This window comes from Rattus norvegicus, chromosome 17, assembly GCF_036323735.1.
Source record: "Rattus norvegicus strain BN/NHsdMcwi chromosome 17, GRCr8, whole genome shotgun sequence".
NCBI lineage: Eukaryota > Metazoa > Chordata > Mammalia > Rodentia > Muridae > Rattus > Rattus norvegicus.
In genome coordinates this window covers 2,820,768-2,838,549 of record NC_086035.1, presented here as the reverse complement: position 1 = coordinate 2,838,549, position 17,782 = coordinate 2,820,768, and the positions used below count along the sequence as shown (strand labels likewise).

The following is a 17,782-nucleotide window of genomic DNA, read 5'->3' as shown; positions in this document are numbered from 1 at the left end:
CAAAGCTTAGGAAGATATTGCCTTTTCAGATGCAGCTGGGTGTGTCCTGAAAAGATGTGGTTTGGTTGTGTGTCTGAAAGTCTCACTAGAGAAGAATTCTAAAGAGCGGAAAGTTCTTGCCTATTTTAAGACAAATTGCTGGAGAGGGATCTTGTTTCTTTGCTGTCAGACTTGAGGCCATGTCAGCTGGAAGCATTGAGGTGCTCGTCAGTTAAATTGAAAACTGTTGACTCCCTACAGACTGTGCTTGGATCCTCACAGGAGAACCACTAATTGCAATGACCTGCTACAGCCTGACAAGGGTATAGTGAGGAAGATAGAGTCTTCTTTAGCAGCAATTAGTGCCCTCTTGGTGGGCACTCTCTTTTGACTCTATCTCTGTCTCTTGGTGTAGAAGAGCATCTTGGAAGAAGAGGGGTGAGAAATAGCAGGACACAGATGAAACAGGATGTGAGGAAAGCAGAGGAGCTCCCATGAGTTCTGATGACCTCAAGAGAAAGGTCACCTACCTAGGTAAAATGTCATGGATGAAGGAGAGTTCTGAGCACCTAGCGGTTTAGTTGTATATTCAAGCTTATAAATAGATATTTCTCATATACTTAGGAAAATTAAGTTTACTTTCTAGGTTAGCAGGTTTGTACCAAACCTCCCTTCTTGTTTGTCAGTATTGGAAATACATATTAGGAAGATGTAAAAAGGTAAAGGTTACACACAGTGATATATTATATTTCAAATGTATAAATATCAATTTTAAATGAAAATATACTAAATAATGATATGACTAAGTTTTGAACATTGAATGTTGTTACACAGACACAGGTTGCATTCCCAGAGACCATATGGCAGGACTCCTGCTGCTCTGACTGCAATCTCTCGGATATATTCCCCTTCTCTGACCCTTGTACAAACAAGTGCCAGAAAAACACTCATATACATAAAATAAAAATAAAGTATAAAAAAACGGAGTCCTCTATGCAGATGTCACAGCCTTGAGACAAACAGCACTCAGGATGAGGTCAGATGTCCTTCAGTTAAAATTACTCTAGTTAATTACCTAAAACTGAAACCAGTGGACACTATGAGGGCTTTATATTATTTTTAATACTTAGCATGGAAAACCCTCTTTAATGTGGAATTTTTGGATTTACAAGGAAAATCTTTACATTAGCCCACAGCTTCTGTTGGCAGGCCACATACAGAGAGGATATTTAAGGTGGCTAACAATGGTGCTCCTTAGTGATCAGCAACCATTTCCTGCTCTTCTCCCCGGGTTGTCGGGAGAATCTTATTGAAAGGGCAAGATAAGCACCATTTCTGGAGAATCATATTGAAAGGTAAAGATAAACTCCATTAATCTCCATACGGACCTCATTTGTCTCCATGTGGAAGACCAGACCTGATTTTCTAAAGGGCAATTAAGCACCAGCTTCAGAAGTAGATCCTAAGTCCCTGAAAGTAAGTCATAAGGGAGGAGCTCAGGAACAGACCCTAAAGTCCAGAACAAGGTCATAAACCCTCCCACCCAGAGTCCATTCTTGGTATAACCACAAAATAGGAGAAATATGTTATCTCAGAATGCCCGATCTGCACTGGGCAGCCCTATTTCACCATATGGTTAAAAGTTCGTGACATAGAAATTCAGCACACAGCAATGAAATTTTAGATTACCTAATTCTTCTAGACAGTTCCACCTGTTCCCTATAAGACGGTCTGTGTGCCTTTCCTTCGATCCCCATTTCAAAGACTGGTTAACACCCACATGCTACCGTTTTCTGCAGAACAAAGTGCTTTCTATTTTGCCTATTATCTGAGTCTTGGGTTTTCTTTCATTGATTTTCAGAACATCACAGTATGTGCCACGTGAATACTCATTCCTGTTTTCCTGAAATCACTGTGAAATCACAGAGACAAATATCCTATTTTGAGGACTTTCCTGTGAGACAATATTTGACTTTGGAAACAAGTAATTAGGTAATCATTTTAGATGATCAATACACTTCAAAGCTGACCCTTTTTCTGTGTTGACAGAATTGGGAAGTCTACAAACTGAATAAGGAACTTAACTTAATTCTAGAAATCAAATCACTGTAGTAACCAGAGTTCAATCAGTACAGAACAGCTTTCAAACTTGTGTGAATATCACTAACAGGATGTTATTTTTTTCTGTCTGAAAATGGACAGCCTGACAGACAACGGGTGAGTAATACTTGCTGGACCCTAGTTAACGCGCTTAGACTTGGAGACATTTGAATAACAGAGCATGTTTAAAATAATTTCTGTGTTTATACTTAAGCCATTTTAACCTTCTTCCTTCCTACTTTTCAGTCTCCATCCCTGGGACAAGTGCTTGATGTGCTGACTTAACGAGACAGCATCCCTCAGTGCCTACTCCTTACAGGGTGTTGCTGGCATACCCCGACTTTTAGTTTGGGAGGTAAATTGTGGTACCTTTCTCCCAGCTGCCTTCCTCATGCAACGTGAACATGTGCTTACCTGGTCTTTTCCATCTATCATTTACCATTCTGTCTTCTTGGTGTGGTTCTGATCTCTACTCCCTCTCCTCACATGCTCAGGACCATGTCTACTTTGGCCTCAGATGTTCTAGTTTCTGGCTGTGTTCTGCTTTTTATGAACAATAAATTTTCTATTGCACCATGCTTGGGAGATCATGATTTTTCTTTCTATTGCTTTTTTCATCCACCTCCATTTACCCCTTCTTTCTTTCATGTTTGTCAGACACAGTCACTTAAATTGTTTCACTCAGTGAATTTGACTGAAGTTTGGGGACAGGACTTCCCATCTATGAGGTAGACATGGCTGCATGGGATATTCATTGTGTAATGAAAGGTGTATACAGTGCTCCTTGATTTGTGGAAGATGGACAGGTGCTCTAGGAAACTGAAGGTTTCTTCAAAAATACAAATTTACCTTAAGGTCAGACCTTAAGGTGGAAAGATTGATCTGGTAAGGCCTGTCCCCTCTGAATTGCATGATGACTAATTCTCCACTAGGGGACCTGCTACAGTCCTGAGGTCTAGCTGTGTGGTTTAAGCTAATGAGGGACACTGAGCAGGACTAGCATTCAGAATCACCAGTAGGAGATAGCCTGCAGGTTATACTAAAGTTCTCTTCAGACCCAGTCATTAGTAATTCTGTGGGAGATCTCAGTCCTACCATGATGAGGGTGAGGACCACTGGCCCCATACCTGGAAGAGTACATTGGTGGAGCTATCAGAGTCCAAGCTCCTGGCACTAGCATTGACTGTGAGCCTTGCTGAACTTTTGGTATATGTGTTGATCTGGGTAGAGACACTTGGCTTTCTTTCTTCCCTGAGCGTGGATTCCTCTTTTCCATTGTTCACACAGAGGCCTTTGGTGTGCAGTGCGAGGACATGTAGGGAAATTCGAGATCTGCTTTGTAGAAGTGCTAAATATTCTATTCTACACTTCAGTTTCATTGAATAAGTTTTTCAAATAGTTAGGAACAGGTTGACAGGTGGTGCTTATCCTCTGTCAGCCTTACTCGATTCTTTTAACGTTCTACTACTACCAATCCCAATGGCATGATTCAGGCAAATTCAATTCCATGGTTCAAAGGTGAGTCTTTGATATAGAAGTGCTTGATGTGTGCATGGTGTTGTGGTATGGATAAGACACTTTGTACATTTTGTTCCATAAGTCATATGAAAGGAAGCATACATTAAATTATTCTTCAACCTTGTTTTTGTGTGGGCATCAGAGGGGCTGGGTTTGACTGAGACCACTAGAGCCCATGAGGAGTTATAAAGCCACAGCCAACCTTTCTGATCCCTTCCATTTTCAGACAGAGCCCCAGAGAATGGGATGTATTTGGAAGACATTTCAGAAGTAGTTGGAGGGTTTAGAAATATATTAACTTAGGGGTTACTTGAGTTATTTTTCTTGGGGTTTTGAGTCTATATTTTTATAAACAAATACAATGATAGTTAATGTATTGAAATTCTAATTTTGACTGAACTACTTTCTTCACAGCTTTTGATAAAGGGTTGAATACATTTGGGCCTTGTATTCTTATCTTTTTCTCTGCATACAGTACATATGGACAAGAGCAGTACAAGATGCAGCCATAGGGATAACGATGATTATTAGGTCTCAGATAACAGTTACTGACTATGGTCAACCTGCCTCTAACCTGGTCCTATAATTTACATCTATATACTGAGCTCAGGTTCCCAGGATTAATTTATTCACTTCTTCATTAATTTAAATTTTTGTTTTGTTACTTTGTGAAAGTCTTTTCCTTCATTGGATGAAAAGCACTTTATGAGATGTACAGGTCAATAAGGAAACCTTTTTGTGGGGTGACCTGAATTTAAATACCAATCTTGGTGACTACCTCTACTTCAGATCCATGGGATCTGACACCCTGTTCTCTGGTCTGTAACACACATACACGGAAAACTTTCTTACATATAAAAACACATGAAAATAGAGACCAATGTTTTCAAAAGTGCTCATATTTTATAATACAATTAAAGCAAAACAAGTAAGTTTATGAGTATAATAGAAATCATACACTGTTTTCTTAATCTGCTACTTTGTATTTCTCAAAGTTTTTTTAGTTTTATTTTTCTTGAATATTTTATGTATTTTACATTTCAGATAATATCCCCTTTCCCCTCCTCTCCCATACCCCTTCCCCCTGCTTCTATGAGGATGCTCCTACTCTTACCCACCCACTCCTACTCAACACCCTGGCATTACCCTATTTAAGCAAGTCTTCAAAAGACCAAGGCCATTTTCTCCTATTGATGCTGGACAATGCCATTCTCTGCTAAATACATGGCTAAAGTCATGGGTCCATCCATGTGTACTCATTGGTTGATGGATTAGTCTCTGGGATCTCTGGTGGGGTCTGGTTGGTTGATATTGTCGTTCTTCCTATGGGGTTGGGAACCCCTTCAGCTCCTTCAGTGTTTTCTCTAACTCCTCCTTTGTGGTCCCTTTGTTCAGTCCAATGGTTAGCTGCAAATATCCTCATCTGTTTCAGTAGTGCTCTGGCAGAGCCTGTCAGGTGACACCCATATTTGGCTCCTGTCAGCAAACACTTCTTGGCATCAGCAATAGTGACTGGGTTTGGTGGATGCATATGGGATGGATCCCCAGTTGGGGCAGTCTCTGGATGAACTTTTCTTCAGTCCCTACTCCACTATTTGTCCCTCTATTTCCTCTTGTAAGTATTTTGTTCTCCCTTCTAAAAAGGCTGAAGTATCCACATTTTGGCCTTCCTTTGTCTTGAGCTTCATGTGATCTGTGACTTTTTTCTTAGTTATTTCAAGCTTTTGGGCTAATCTCCACTTATCAGTGAGTGCCTACCATGTGTGTTCTTTTGTGACTGGGTTACCTCACTCAGGATGATATTTTCTAGTTCCATCTATTTGCCTAAGAATTTCATGAAGTTGTTTTCATAGTTGAGTAATATTCTATTTTATAAATGTACATTCCTGTTTTGAAGGATGTCTAGGTTCTTTCGAGCTCCGCTTTTTATGATTAAGACTACTATAAACATAGTACACCAGGTATTCTTTTTTAAAAGATTTACTTATTATATATAAGTACAATGTAGCTCAATCATACCAGAGGAGCATATCAGATCACATTACAGATGGTCGTTTGTCACCATGTAGTCACTGGGATTTGAACTTAGGATTTCTACAAGAGCAGTCAGTGCTTTTAATCACAGAGCCATCTCTCCAGTCCATATCCTTATTATTTGGTTACTCAGGAAGCATTTTGTTTGGGGTGACCTGAGGTTACATAACGACACCCATGGTAACTAGCTACTACTTCAGATCCAGAGAATCTGACACTCTCTTCCCTGGTGTGTCACTCCCTCACACATGGAAAACATTCTTTCCCTACACATAAAAACATGCACAGGAAAATAGGGACAGACATGTTTTCAAAGGTGCTAATATCTTATAATGCAATTATATATATATATATATATATATATATATATAATTTATATATAATATATATATTATATATAATGCAATTAAAGCAAGTTTATATGTATAATAGAAGTCGTATACTGTTCTTCACATGTTATTTTGTTGATTTTAAAGTTTCTACTTCATAAATGTGGTACACCCTTGATATCTAATCATTAATCATAAGAAACAACATAGATTCCAAGTGATCCCAATAGATATACTTTTTTCTCAACATAAAAGAATGAGATAATAGAGTAATCAACATTATTTGTTCCAAATTTGAAATATCTGAATGCTTATTCTCTTCAGTTTATTGGAATAGCCTCCTCTCCCATTTCATCTCCTATTACTGTAAAATAGAGAACCAGAATGAACAGGATGAGTGCTGGCCAGTGATTTTGTCTTTTCTAACCTCAGTATAATTGTGGATTTCTTATTTTCTTATTTGCATGACCATGCTATATTAACATTTCTGTTTTTGTGTTTCCTTTTTTCAATGGTAGTAACTATGTTGTATGATTCATTAATTATAATATTGTAGTTTCTGTCAGAAATGATAAACCTTCACCTCTTTTGGTCTTCTGATAATTTACTATATTGTAAGTTCTTTGAATTTTCCAGTTCTTATACTTGTCAAGGTTTGGATTTTTAATACTAAGTGCTGATTGGTTTGTGGTTCTTAAATTTTTCTCAATATTATTGACTGTGCCTCCTAACTTGCTTAAATTGTCAGCATTTCAGAACCTACAATCATTCAAGGGAACTATAATTGAGGGGGTGCACCAATCTGAATGTTTTGAGTGCTAACTTGGTGAGAGATTGTGGTGATTGACAACTGACTAGTAAAGGCTCTTCCACTGAGTGTGGAAGAATCCCTAAGGAAGTGGGCCTGGATGAGCAAGCTAACTGAGCATGAGAAGGTGACCAAGCAAGAGAGCACACAGGAAACAATGTTTGCTCATGGTTTTTCCTTTTAATTTCCAACTTGAGTCTATCATACACTTCCCAAATAATGGAATGTGGGCTGAGAGAAGCAGTAAAATAAACCAGTTTTTTACTTGAGATACTTGGTTTTAGGATTTAATCACAACATGCAAGTTAGAAAAATGAAATGGTATGTAAAACGTGACTTTGCAGCAGATCAGAACCTAGGAATTTTGTCATTTGTAGGTATGTTGAAAATACAGGATGTTTAGATGGCAAAAGGCATTGAAAGCTATATTGATTTAATTAACTGTCCTTGTAGAACACTGAAGATTGGCATGTTAAATGTAATGTATACAAAGGAAGTCAATGTCATAGGATCTCAGTGGATAAAAGACTATGAAATATTAAGCTACAGGTCATTCGTAGGATATTTTGGCCTCAATTTCTTCTCATTCTGCCTATGACATGAAATATTAAGCAGGGAAGAATTCAAAATTAAGAGTCTCATTTACTAGATAGAATAATACGGTTTTAGAATGATTATTCCTAGGGACTCATTCAGTACAATGAAATAACTCATATAATGGGGTAGAAATGGAAGCAAATTTTGTGGGTCATAGAGAACAACAACAGGGAGTTACACATGACCTTCAAGTTCTAAAAAAAAATGCATGGATCGAAATGCAAGGAGATTGTCACCATTAAAAAGAAGATCCTTCCTATGGACTTGAAATGTTAGAAGGTGGCGTAATAGCAACATTCTTTCCTGCTAATTCTCCAATTAATGACAAAGTAGGCAAAGTGACTCCTAGTCCCAGTAAAAAATGCTACAACTGTTACTTACTTGCAATGGGATGTATCCCAGTTTAGAAGCCAAATTCCGTAGGACCTCTTGTTCTAGAAACAGGAAGGATGCAAAATTTAAGGTCATGGAAGCTTGCTCTTTGGTTTCAATTCAGCACTCTTCCAGCCATCTATGTTCTGCAGAGTCAGCCCAGTGGTGAGCCTGGGTAAGTTCATTATTCAAAACTATGAGGATGAAGCCTCAGTTGCATTTCCTGACAACAGGATGTTGAGGTACACAACATATGAGACATCTGCTATTCAGAGAAGTAACCAAACCATCAGATGTGTGAGAAGTTGTTTCTTAAAATTTAAGCCACAAATGTCTGAGATAGAGCCACAGGACTTGCATTCTGACCTCAGGCTTTTTGCCTTGCTCCATCTACTGATGTACACATTCCTGTCAACTGGAATGGGAAGCAATATTCTGTGCCATTTTATGTTATAAAAATATAACTTGCTTTCAGACATTAGAATATGTGAAATTACAAAGATTGTCTTGAGATTCACAGGACTCTTTGGAAATTTGAACACTGACTAGTCTGTTGCAGACTTTAAGAGTCCTTCAAGTTAGAATAAATGCATTTGCATCATGGAATGTCCATGAGCCTATGGTCATCGTGGTCCGGCATGGTTAGGTGAATGAAAGAGAGTTCAGATAGTATGTTCACTTTTCTCTTCTTGGTGGACTTCCTTGGTGAGAATATGGAAGCTTTTGTAGAAGAAGCCCTACTAGATGCAATACTGTATTGGGATGGGATTTGAGTGTCCATAGACTGCTGTTCTGCTGTTCATATCTGCTGTTTCTGGTTTTCCGTTTTGCTTTTAATTCATTCCTTAGTTTTCTTCTCATGTCCTTCCTTCCTGTCATGCATTCCCTTTAATAGACTCTGTCTTTAAATCACATATTATACAGGAGAAGCAATAGCTAGCTATTCAGTGCTAAACTATTTTGCTTAATTAATGTTTACGTTTTTGTTTTTTGTTTTTAAAGACAATGTTTATCTTTGTGGTCCTGGCTGTCCTCAAAGTAGGCCTGTATGCTAGTCAGGCATTGAATGTAGAGATCAATTTGATTCTGGCTTCCAGCGGTAGGACCAAATGTGGGCCAACAAGCTTGGCTTTTTTTTTTTTTTTTTCGTTTTTTTTAGAGATAGGCTTGGAATGTGTGTGTCTTTATATGTCAAACAGATCATTTTGTGCCGAGCTTACCCCACATCTTGATTTTTGAAATTTCTTAGTTATTATCATTCTATTTCCTAGGGTACCACATTCTCATGATGTTAACACTGCTGAGTCTTCTCAGTCATTGCAGGGCAGGCACTGACCTTCTTTCTATCTATCGTGTTTGTTATGACTTTATGTTAGAAAGACTATGAGTCTTTTGCCTATATGTATGAATATACACCTCAGCTATTTCCAGTCCTCAGAGTAGCCAGACAATGGTCTGACACCTCTTGAAAGTGGAATAATGGATAGCTGTGATCTTGCTGTAAATACAGGAAACTAGGCTCACTTATGTGTCGGACCAGGAAGAGCCCTTCCTGTAGCATGTAGCCTTTTAACTACCCACCTTAAGTTCCTGACAGGCACACTTCCAGTCCTTGCCCTGGTTCCTTTGTATCTGGGGATAAAAGTCACACAATACAACACACACACACACACACACACACACACACACACACACACACACACACTACCCTCACTGGCTGTACTTTTCCAAGCATCCCACAGATAGTGTGTCCTTCCCATTACTCTTTGCTCGAAGTTCTATATCTGCCCTTAGCTTAGTTGCCCAGTTACCTTTTCATTGCTCAACATCATAAAACTACTCTCAGCTTAATTGCATTTCTAATCTCCAACCTAGGGAAGCAGCCAATGACAACTCCTCTGGACATCTCACATGATTGGCATTCATTTTTTAATGCATAACTGCTTAATCCCTTATTTGTTTCAATTCTCCAAAGTTTTCTGGTCTTTAAGACTTTCTTTGTTTTCCCAAGTGCTTTTATTTGTCTCTATTCATAGCAATTTCTTCTGTAGCTCACCCTTTCCTGATCCTATATAATTGAGAATTACTTTGAACACACAATCTTTCCCTTGCCACCCAGTTCCTTCCAGGCTGTGCCGTGACTACTCAGGGAAGGAAAAAAGACCAGGGTTTCAGTGCTTTCTGGACACAGTGGTCTTTGTCCTTTTGTGGCGGTGGTAATTACAAGTAATAGAGGAACCTGTGTAAGAAATGATTTCACTGACAACCTTTGAAGCTGGCGAAGGGAGTGGGGGAAGGAATGTGAGGACTTTCCTGTGTGACAGTAGTTGGCATTGACAACAAGTAGTCAGTTACTCATTTTAGATGATCAATGTACGTCAGAACTGGCTATTTTGCAGGGTTCACAGACATAGAAACTGAGTAAGGAACTGAATGTATTTCTAGGAATCAAATGACAGATTAACTTCCAACCTTGTGTGACTGTGTCTAACAGGAATGCTACTTTTCCTGTCTGAAAATGCACACCCTGAGAGACAAGGGGTGAGTAGTACTTACCATGACCTAGCGCACATGTTTCCACCTGGAGCCTATTGGCCCAAAAGCCTGTTTTAACTGTTTAAAACAAATTCATAATTAAATCATCAGGAACTTTTTTTTTGCTTCCTACTGTTAAGTCTCCAACCCTGAGACAAATGGTTGAGGTGCCTGTTTAAGAACCCAAAGCAGGCATAGTTGCCAGGTTCTCCCAGCATCCCTCGGTCCCTGCCTGTTACAGGGAATTCCTGGCATAACTTAACTTTTAGCTCATGGGGTGGGGTGCCATTCTCCCAGCTGCTCTTCCTCATGCAATGTGAGCATGTTAACTGTCATTCTCATCTATCATTTACCCTTCTGTCGTCTTGCTCTTGCTCTGCCCTCTACTCTGTCTCCTCACCTGGCCTCAGATGTCCCTGCTTCTGGCTGTGCTCTCCTTATCTCTAATAAACTTTCTACTCCACTATACTTAGGCGATGTCATGTCCCCCCCCCACCTTCTATTGCTCTTCCATTCACCTCCCTCTACCCCTTCTTCATACAAATTGTCTGTGAAAAAATTTTAATGTACCCTAAAATTTTTAAGGAAAACAACACTGTACATGAGCACGGCTTTAAGTGTCTTGATGATTGTTACAGTCTAGCAAAACCATGGTCCTCAATGTGCAGTGTCTGAGTTAGTTTTGCAAGGCATTCCTTTAAGAAAGAGGACATGGAAACAATGCCTTAGTTCATACCACAATTTGAAATATTAGAGCTATCCAGTGGAACTGGGAATCTGTAGAATCTTATGTTGCAGAAGGTGAACAAGGTATAAAGTATGCCCAAAAGCTTTTAATGAGAAAATACTCTATAGTACAGCCAGTGTCACTCATATATCAGTAGTGCCATTGGTACAGTTAGTGAGATGAGCAACTTATCTGTAGTTACATGGATGTTGTGGCGTCATCTTAATCCATATGTCACATGTCAATGAGGAAAGAAAGTCAAACTCTGTGAATGCAGTGTTCAAACATTTTATTTCTTAGTCTTCTTTTCATAGGTATATCATATATCATAAAGGATATAAACCATGTATATAAAAGGGATATTGAGGGAAGCAATGTCTCTCTCTCTCTCTCTCTCTCTCTCTCTCTCTCTCTCTCTCTCTCTCTCCCATACAATTAGAAGATATGTAGTGGTTTGTGGTTAGAGAGAAATTTTTGAATGAGATACAGTTCACAATTAATTGGTTTTCTGACCTTATTGGCAATACTTCAGCAACCTCATTCTGTAGAAAATTCTCTTGTGAACTAGGAATTTGGAAATGCTATTATTTCTCCTGGATCACCTTGCAAATTACAAATGTAGTAGGAGACATACTATAGGAAAACTTTTGAGTGTAGTCATTGGGAAGAAGCTCCAAATTCTCCCAGTTTTCTTCAAATATGTGAAAACATTTTTTATAGAAACAGGATGGGTAAACTGAATCATATAGTAAGTGCTCTTATATCACAGGTGCCTTGAAGATGAAAAACAACCCACAATAAAGGGGAACAACACGAATGGGCACAAAGTGAAAACCTCTTAAGATCTGATTCCTCTTTACATTTACACAGTGTAAAATCAGTTCATACAGATGAATATTCATCAATGTGGTCAAGTTTTCATCTGTGCTGATTATCTCCACAGGAATGAAAGAAGTCAGAGTGCAGAGAATTCCTCTGAATATACTCACTGTGGTTAAAGCCTTTGCTTTACATATTCATAGTCATGCTCAAAGGGATGGAAGGATTCATTCAGAAAGGAAGCCCTGTGAAGTTATTCAGTGTGTTGAAGATTTTGCACCTTACACTAATCTCCAAATACATAAAAGAACACAATCTGGACAGAAACCCTATGAATGTAATCAGTGCAGTAAAGCCTTTGGAAGGAACAATCACCTTAAAATGCATGAAAGATTACACACTGGAGAGAAACCCTATGAATGTAAAAGATGTAGTAAGGCCTGCACAAATCACAATCATCTTAAAAGCCATGAAAGAATTCATACTGGAGAGAAACCTTACAAATGTAATCAATGTGGTAAAGCCTTTACAAATCACAGGCATATTAAATGTCATGGAAGAATTCATACTGGAGAGAAACCCTACACGTGTAATCTATGTGACAAAGCATTTTCTTATTACCAGAGTCTTCAAATGCACGAAAAAGTTCATACCAGAGAGAAACCACACCAATGTACTCAATGTGACAAAGCCTTTTTGTATCACAAGAGTCTTCAGAACCATAAAAGAGTTCATGATAGAGAGAAACCATACAAATGTAATCAATGTTATAAAGCCCATTCCCAACACAGTAGTTTCCAGTATCATAGTACAACACATACTAGAGTGAAACCCTACAAATGTAATCAATGTGACAAAGCCTTTTCACAATGCAGTGATTTACAAAAGCATAAAAGAACTCATAACCCGGGTTGAAGATTTAGTTCAGTGACAGAGTGCTTGGCTAGCAAGCGCAAGGCCCTGGGTTTGGTCCCCAGCTCCGATAAAAAGAAAAAAAAAAAAAAAGAACTCATACTAGGGAGAAACCTTACAAATGTAATCTATGTGACAGAGCATTTTCTTATTACCAGAGTCTTCAAGTTGTGGGGTATCTGGTTGGTTGATATTGTTGTTCCTCCTATGGGTTTGGAAACCTCTTCAGCTCCTTCAGTCCTTGCCCTAATTTCTCCATTGTGGTCACCATGCACAGTCCAATGTTTGGCAGCATGCATCCATATCTGTGCTGGTCAGGATCTGGCAGAGCCTCTCAGGGAACAGCTACACCAGTCTCCTGTCAGCGAGTGCTTCTTGGCATCAGTAATAGTTTCTGGTTTTAGTGTCAGCAGATGGAATGAATCCTTAGGTGGGGCAGTCTCTGGATGGACTTTCCTTCAGTCTATGCCCCACTCTTTGCTCCTGCATTTCCTTTTGACAGGAAGAATTCTGGATTAATATTTTTGAGGTGGGTTGGTGACCCCATCCTCATCAGAGAGCTGGGCCTATCCACTGGTTCTATCTCATTTTGTTGGGTATTTCAAGCTTTTGTTTTGGCTAATATCTACTTACCATTGAGAACAAATATGTGTTTTCTTTTGACTGGTTTATCTCAGTCAGATATTTTATAGTTCCATCCATTTGCCTACGAATTTAATGAAGTCATTGGTTTTAATAGTTGGGTAAGTACCCCATTGCATAAATGTAACACATTTTCTGTATCTATTCTTCTGTTGAGGGACATCTGGGTTGTTTCCAGCTTTTGGCTGTTATAAATAAAGCTGCTATGAACACAGTGGAGCATGTGTTCTTGTTATATGTTGGAGCATCTTTTGGGTGTGTGCCCAGGAGTGGTGTATCTGGGTCCTTAGGTAGAACTATTTCCAATTTTCTCAGGAACTGCCAAAATGATTTGCAAAGTGGTTGTAAAGTGACTTGCAATCCCACCAGCAATGGAGGAGTCTTCTTTCTACACATCCTCACCAACATCTGCTGTCACCCACGTTTTTACTCTTAGCCATTCTGAGTGGCATGATGTGGAATCTCAGGGCCGTTTTGATTCGCATTTCCCTAATAACTAAGGATGTTGAACATTTCTTTAAGAGCTTCCCAGCCATTTGAGATTCCTCAGTTGAAAATTCTCTGTTTAGCCCCATACCCCACTTTTTAATAGGGTTATTTGGTTCTCTTGAGTTCTTTGTATATTTTGGATCCCTGTGTTGGGTGTAGAGTTGGTAAAGACGTTTTCCCAATCTGTGGGTTATCATTTATTTTCCTATTGACTGTGTCTTTTGCCTTACAGAAGTTTTTCAATTTTATCAGGTCTTGTTTGTCAATTGTTGATCTTAGACCATAAGCCATTGGTGTTCTGTTCAGGAAATTTTCCCCTATGCGAATGTGTTCAAGGTTCTTACCCACATTCCCTTCTATTAGATTCAGCATATCTGGTTCTATGTGGAGGTTCTTGATCCACTTGAACTTTGTACGAAGAGATAAGAATGGACCAATTTGCATCTTCTACCTGCTGATCACAAGTTGAACCAGCACTATTTGTTGAAAATACTGTCTTCTTACCACTGGATGGTTTTGGCTTCTTTGTAAAAGATCCAGTGACCATAGGTGTGTGGTTCATTTTGGGGTCTTTAATTCTATCCCACCGGTTTACCTGCTGTCTCTTTACCAATACCATGTAGTTTTTATGACTATTGCTCTGGAGTCTAGCTTGAGGTCAGGGATCCGATTCCTCCAGAAATTCTTTTATTTTTGAGAATGGTTTTTGCTATCCTGAATTTTTTTTTTTATTCCAGATAAATTTGAGACTTGCTCTTTCTATATCTGCAAAGAATTGAGTTGGAATTTTGATGGGGATTGCATTGAATTTATAGATTGCTTTTGGTAAAATAGTCATTTTTACTATGTCAGTCCTGCCAATCCATGAGCAAGGGGTATCTTTTCATGTTCTAAGGTCTTCGATTTCTTTCTTCAGAAGCTTGAAGTTCTTGTCATACGGATCTTTCACTTGCTTAGTTAGAGTCACCACAAGATATTTTATATTATTTGTGACTATTGTGAAGGGTGTCGTTTCCCTGATTTCTTTCTCAGCCTGAATATCCTTTGAGTAAAGGAAGGCTACTGATTTGGTTGAGTTAATTTTGTTTACAGCCACTTTGCTGAAGTTATTTTTCAGCTGTAGGAGTTCTCTCATAGATCTTTTTGGGTCACTTATATGTACTATTATATCATCCTCAACTAGTGATATCTTGACTTCCTCCTTTTCAATTTGTATCCCTTTGACTTCCTTTTGTTGTCTAAATGCTCTGGCTAGACCTTCAAGTACTATATTGAACAGATAGCAGGATAGTGGACAGTTTTGTCTTGTTCCTGATTTTAATGGGATTGCTTCAAGTTTCTCTCCATTAGTTTGATGTTGGCTATTGATTTGCTGAATATTGCTTTTATTGTGTTTAGTTATGGACCTTGAATTCTCCATTTCTCCAATACTTTTAACATGAAGGGGAGTTGTATTTTGTCGAAGGCTTTTTCATCATTTAGTGAGATGTTCGTGTGTGTGTGTGTGTGTGTGTGTGTGTGTGTGTGTGTGTGTGTGTGTGTTTTCATTGAATTTGTTTATATAGTGGATTATGTTTGCTGGACTTCTGTGTATTGAACCATCCCTGCATCCCTGGGATGAAACCTGCTTGATCGTGGTGAATGATAGTTTTGATGTCTTTTTGGATTCAGTTTGCAAGAGTGTTATTGAGTATTATTGCATTGATATTCATAATGGAAATTGGTTTGAAATTTTCCTTTGTTGAGTCTTTGTGTATTTTAGGTATTAATGGGCCTGTAGGTTCATAAAATGAGTTTCACATTGTTCCTTCTGTTTATTTTTTGTGCAATTGTTTCAGGAATACTGGCATTATTTCTGCAGTAGTTAATATTAGGAGTGAGGAGAGAAGTTAACATTTTTTAATGATCGAAAAATGTCCCTATCTGACCATTTCTCCAATCCCCAGCTCAAGCATTCAAGAATCTGGATTAAAAAGTAGAACTTATCATGAGACAAAATTACTGTAATTACACTAGTTCTACAAAATAGAAGGTCTGGGTAAAATGATGGGGCCCTTGCCTTACCATACTCTTTTTTTTTTTTCAACTTTTAAGATGATCATGCTGAGAGAATAGGTGTGAATATTACTTGGTGTGCTCTAATACAAATCCCTAGTCTCTGGAGCATATGTTCATAAAGCCTGTTTGAACATTTCTTTTCAGGTAATGTAAACAACAATTACCTTTTTTATTTGCTCTTGTCGTATGTATGATGGATGTGTTAGGATTGTGTGTGTGTGTGTGTGTGTGTGTGTGTGTGTGTGTGTGTGTGTGTATGTGTGTGTGTATGTGTGTGTGAAAGAGGACAACTTCTACAGTCTATTCTCTCCATTGTCTTCCAGGGATGAACTCAGTCATTATGTCAGTAATTGCCCTACTCTTTATCCATCTTAGCAGTTCTTTAATACAAATTCTTTTTTTTTTGCACTGTCAATTGTCTTTCTTTTTTGTTTTTATTTTCTACATTTTTGAATTGGATATTTTTCATTTACATTTCAAATGTTAACCCCTTTCCCAGTTTCCTATCCATAAACCCTGCTATCCTGCTGTCCCTCCCGCTGCTTCTATGAGGGTGTTCCTTTACCCACCCACCCCTTCTTGCCTCCCTGCCTTGTCATTCCCCTACACTGGGGGTTCCAGCCTTGGCAGGACCAAGGGCTTCTCGTCCCATTGGTGCTCAACAAGACCATCCTCTGCTACATATGCAGCTGGAGCCATGGGTCAGTCCATGTGCACTCCTTGGGTAGTGGTTTAGTCCCTGGGATATCTTGGTTGATTGGTATTGTTGTTCCTATGGGACTGCAAGCCCTTTCAGCTCCTTCAATCCTGTCTCTAACTCCTCCAATGGGGACCCCATTATCATGTCAATGGTTGGATGCCAGCATTTGCCAATGTCATGCTCTGGCAGAGCCTCTCAGGAGACAGCTACATCAGGCTTCTGTCACCATGCATTTCTTGGCATCAGTGATATTGTCTGGGTTTGGTGGCTGTATGTATACAGGCTGGATCCCCAGGTGGGGCAGGCTCTGAATGGCCATTCCTTCAGTCTCTGCTCCAAATTTGTCTCCATATCCTCCTATGAGTATTTTTGTTGCCCCTTTTAAAAGGACTGAAACATCTGTACTTTGGTAGTCCTTTTTCTAGAACTTCATGTGGTTTGTGGATTATATCTTGGGTAATCTGAGCTTTTGGTTAATATCCACTTATCAGTATGTACATAATGTGGGTTTTATTTTCTGATTGGGTTACCTCACTCAGGATGATATTTTCTAGTTCCATCCATTTGCCTATGAATTACATGAAATCATTGTTTTTGATAGTTGAGTAGTACTCCATTGTGTAGATGTACTACAGTTCTGTATCCATTCCTCTGTTGAAGGACATCTACCTTCTTTCCAGCTTCTGGGTATTATAAATATGGCTGCTATGAAAATACTGCAACATGTGTCTTTGTTATATGTTGGAGCATCTTTTGGGTATATGCTCAGGAGTGGTATAGCTGAGTCCTTAGGTAAGACTATGTTAAATTTTCTGAGAAACCACCACACTTATTTGCAGAGTAGTTTTACCAGGTTGCAATCCCATTAAGAATGGAGTGTTCCTCTTTCTCCACATCCTTGCCAGCATCTGCTATTGCCTGAGATTTTTTATCTTAGCCATTCTGACTGGTGTGAGATGGTTTCTCAGGATTGTTTTGATTTGCATTTACCTAATGACTAAGGATATTGAACATATTTTTAGGTACTTCTTAGCCATTCAATATTCCTCCACTGAGGAATTTTTGTTTAGCTCCATACTCCATTTTTAATAGGGTTATTTGGCTCTTTGGAGTCTAACTTCTTGAGTTCTTTGTATATTTTGGATATTATCCCTCTATCGGAT

At 38.8% G+C, this 17,782-nt stretch overlaps 1 pseudogene; it reads left to right on the top strand.

Annotated features, from left to right (window-relative positions):
• Positions 1 to 11,808: 11,808 nt before the first annotated feature.
• Positions 11,809 to 12,952, top strand: LOC134482658 (zinc finger protein 120-like; annotated as a pseudogene).
• The last annotated feature ends 4,830 nt before the right edge of the window (positions 12,953 to 17,782 follow it).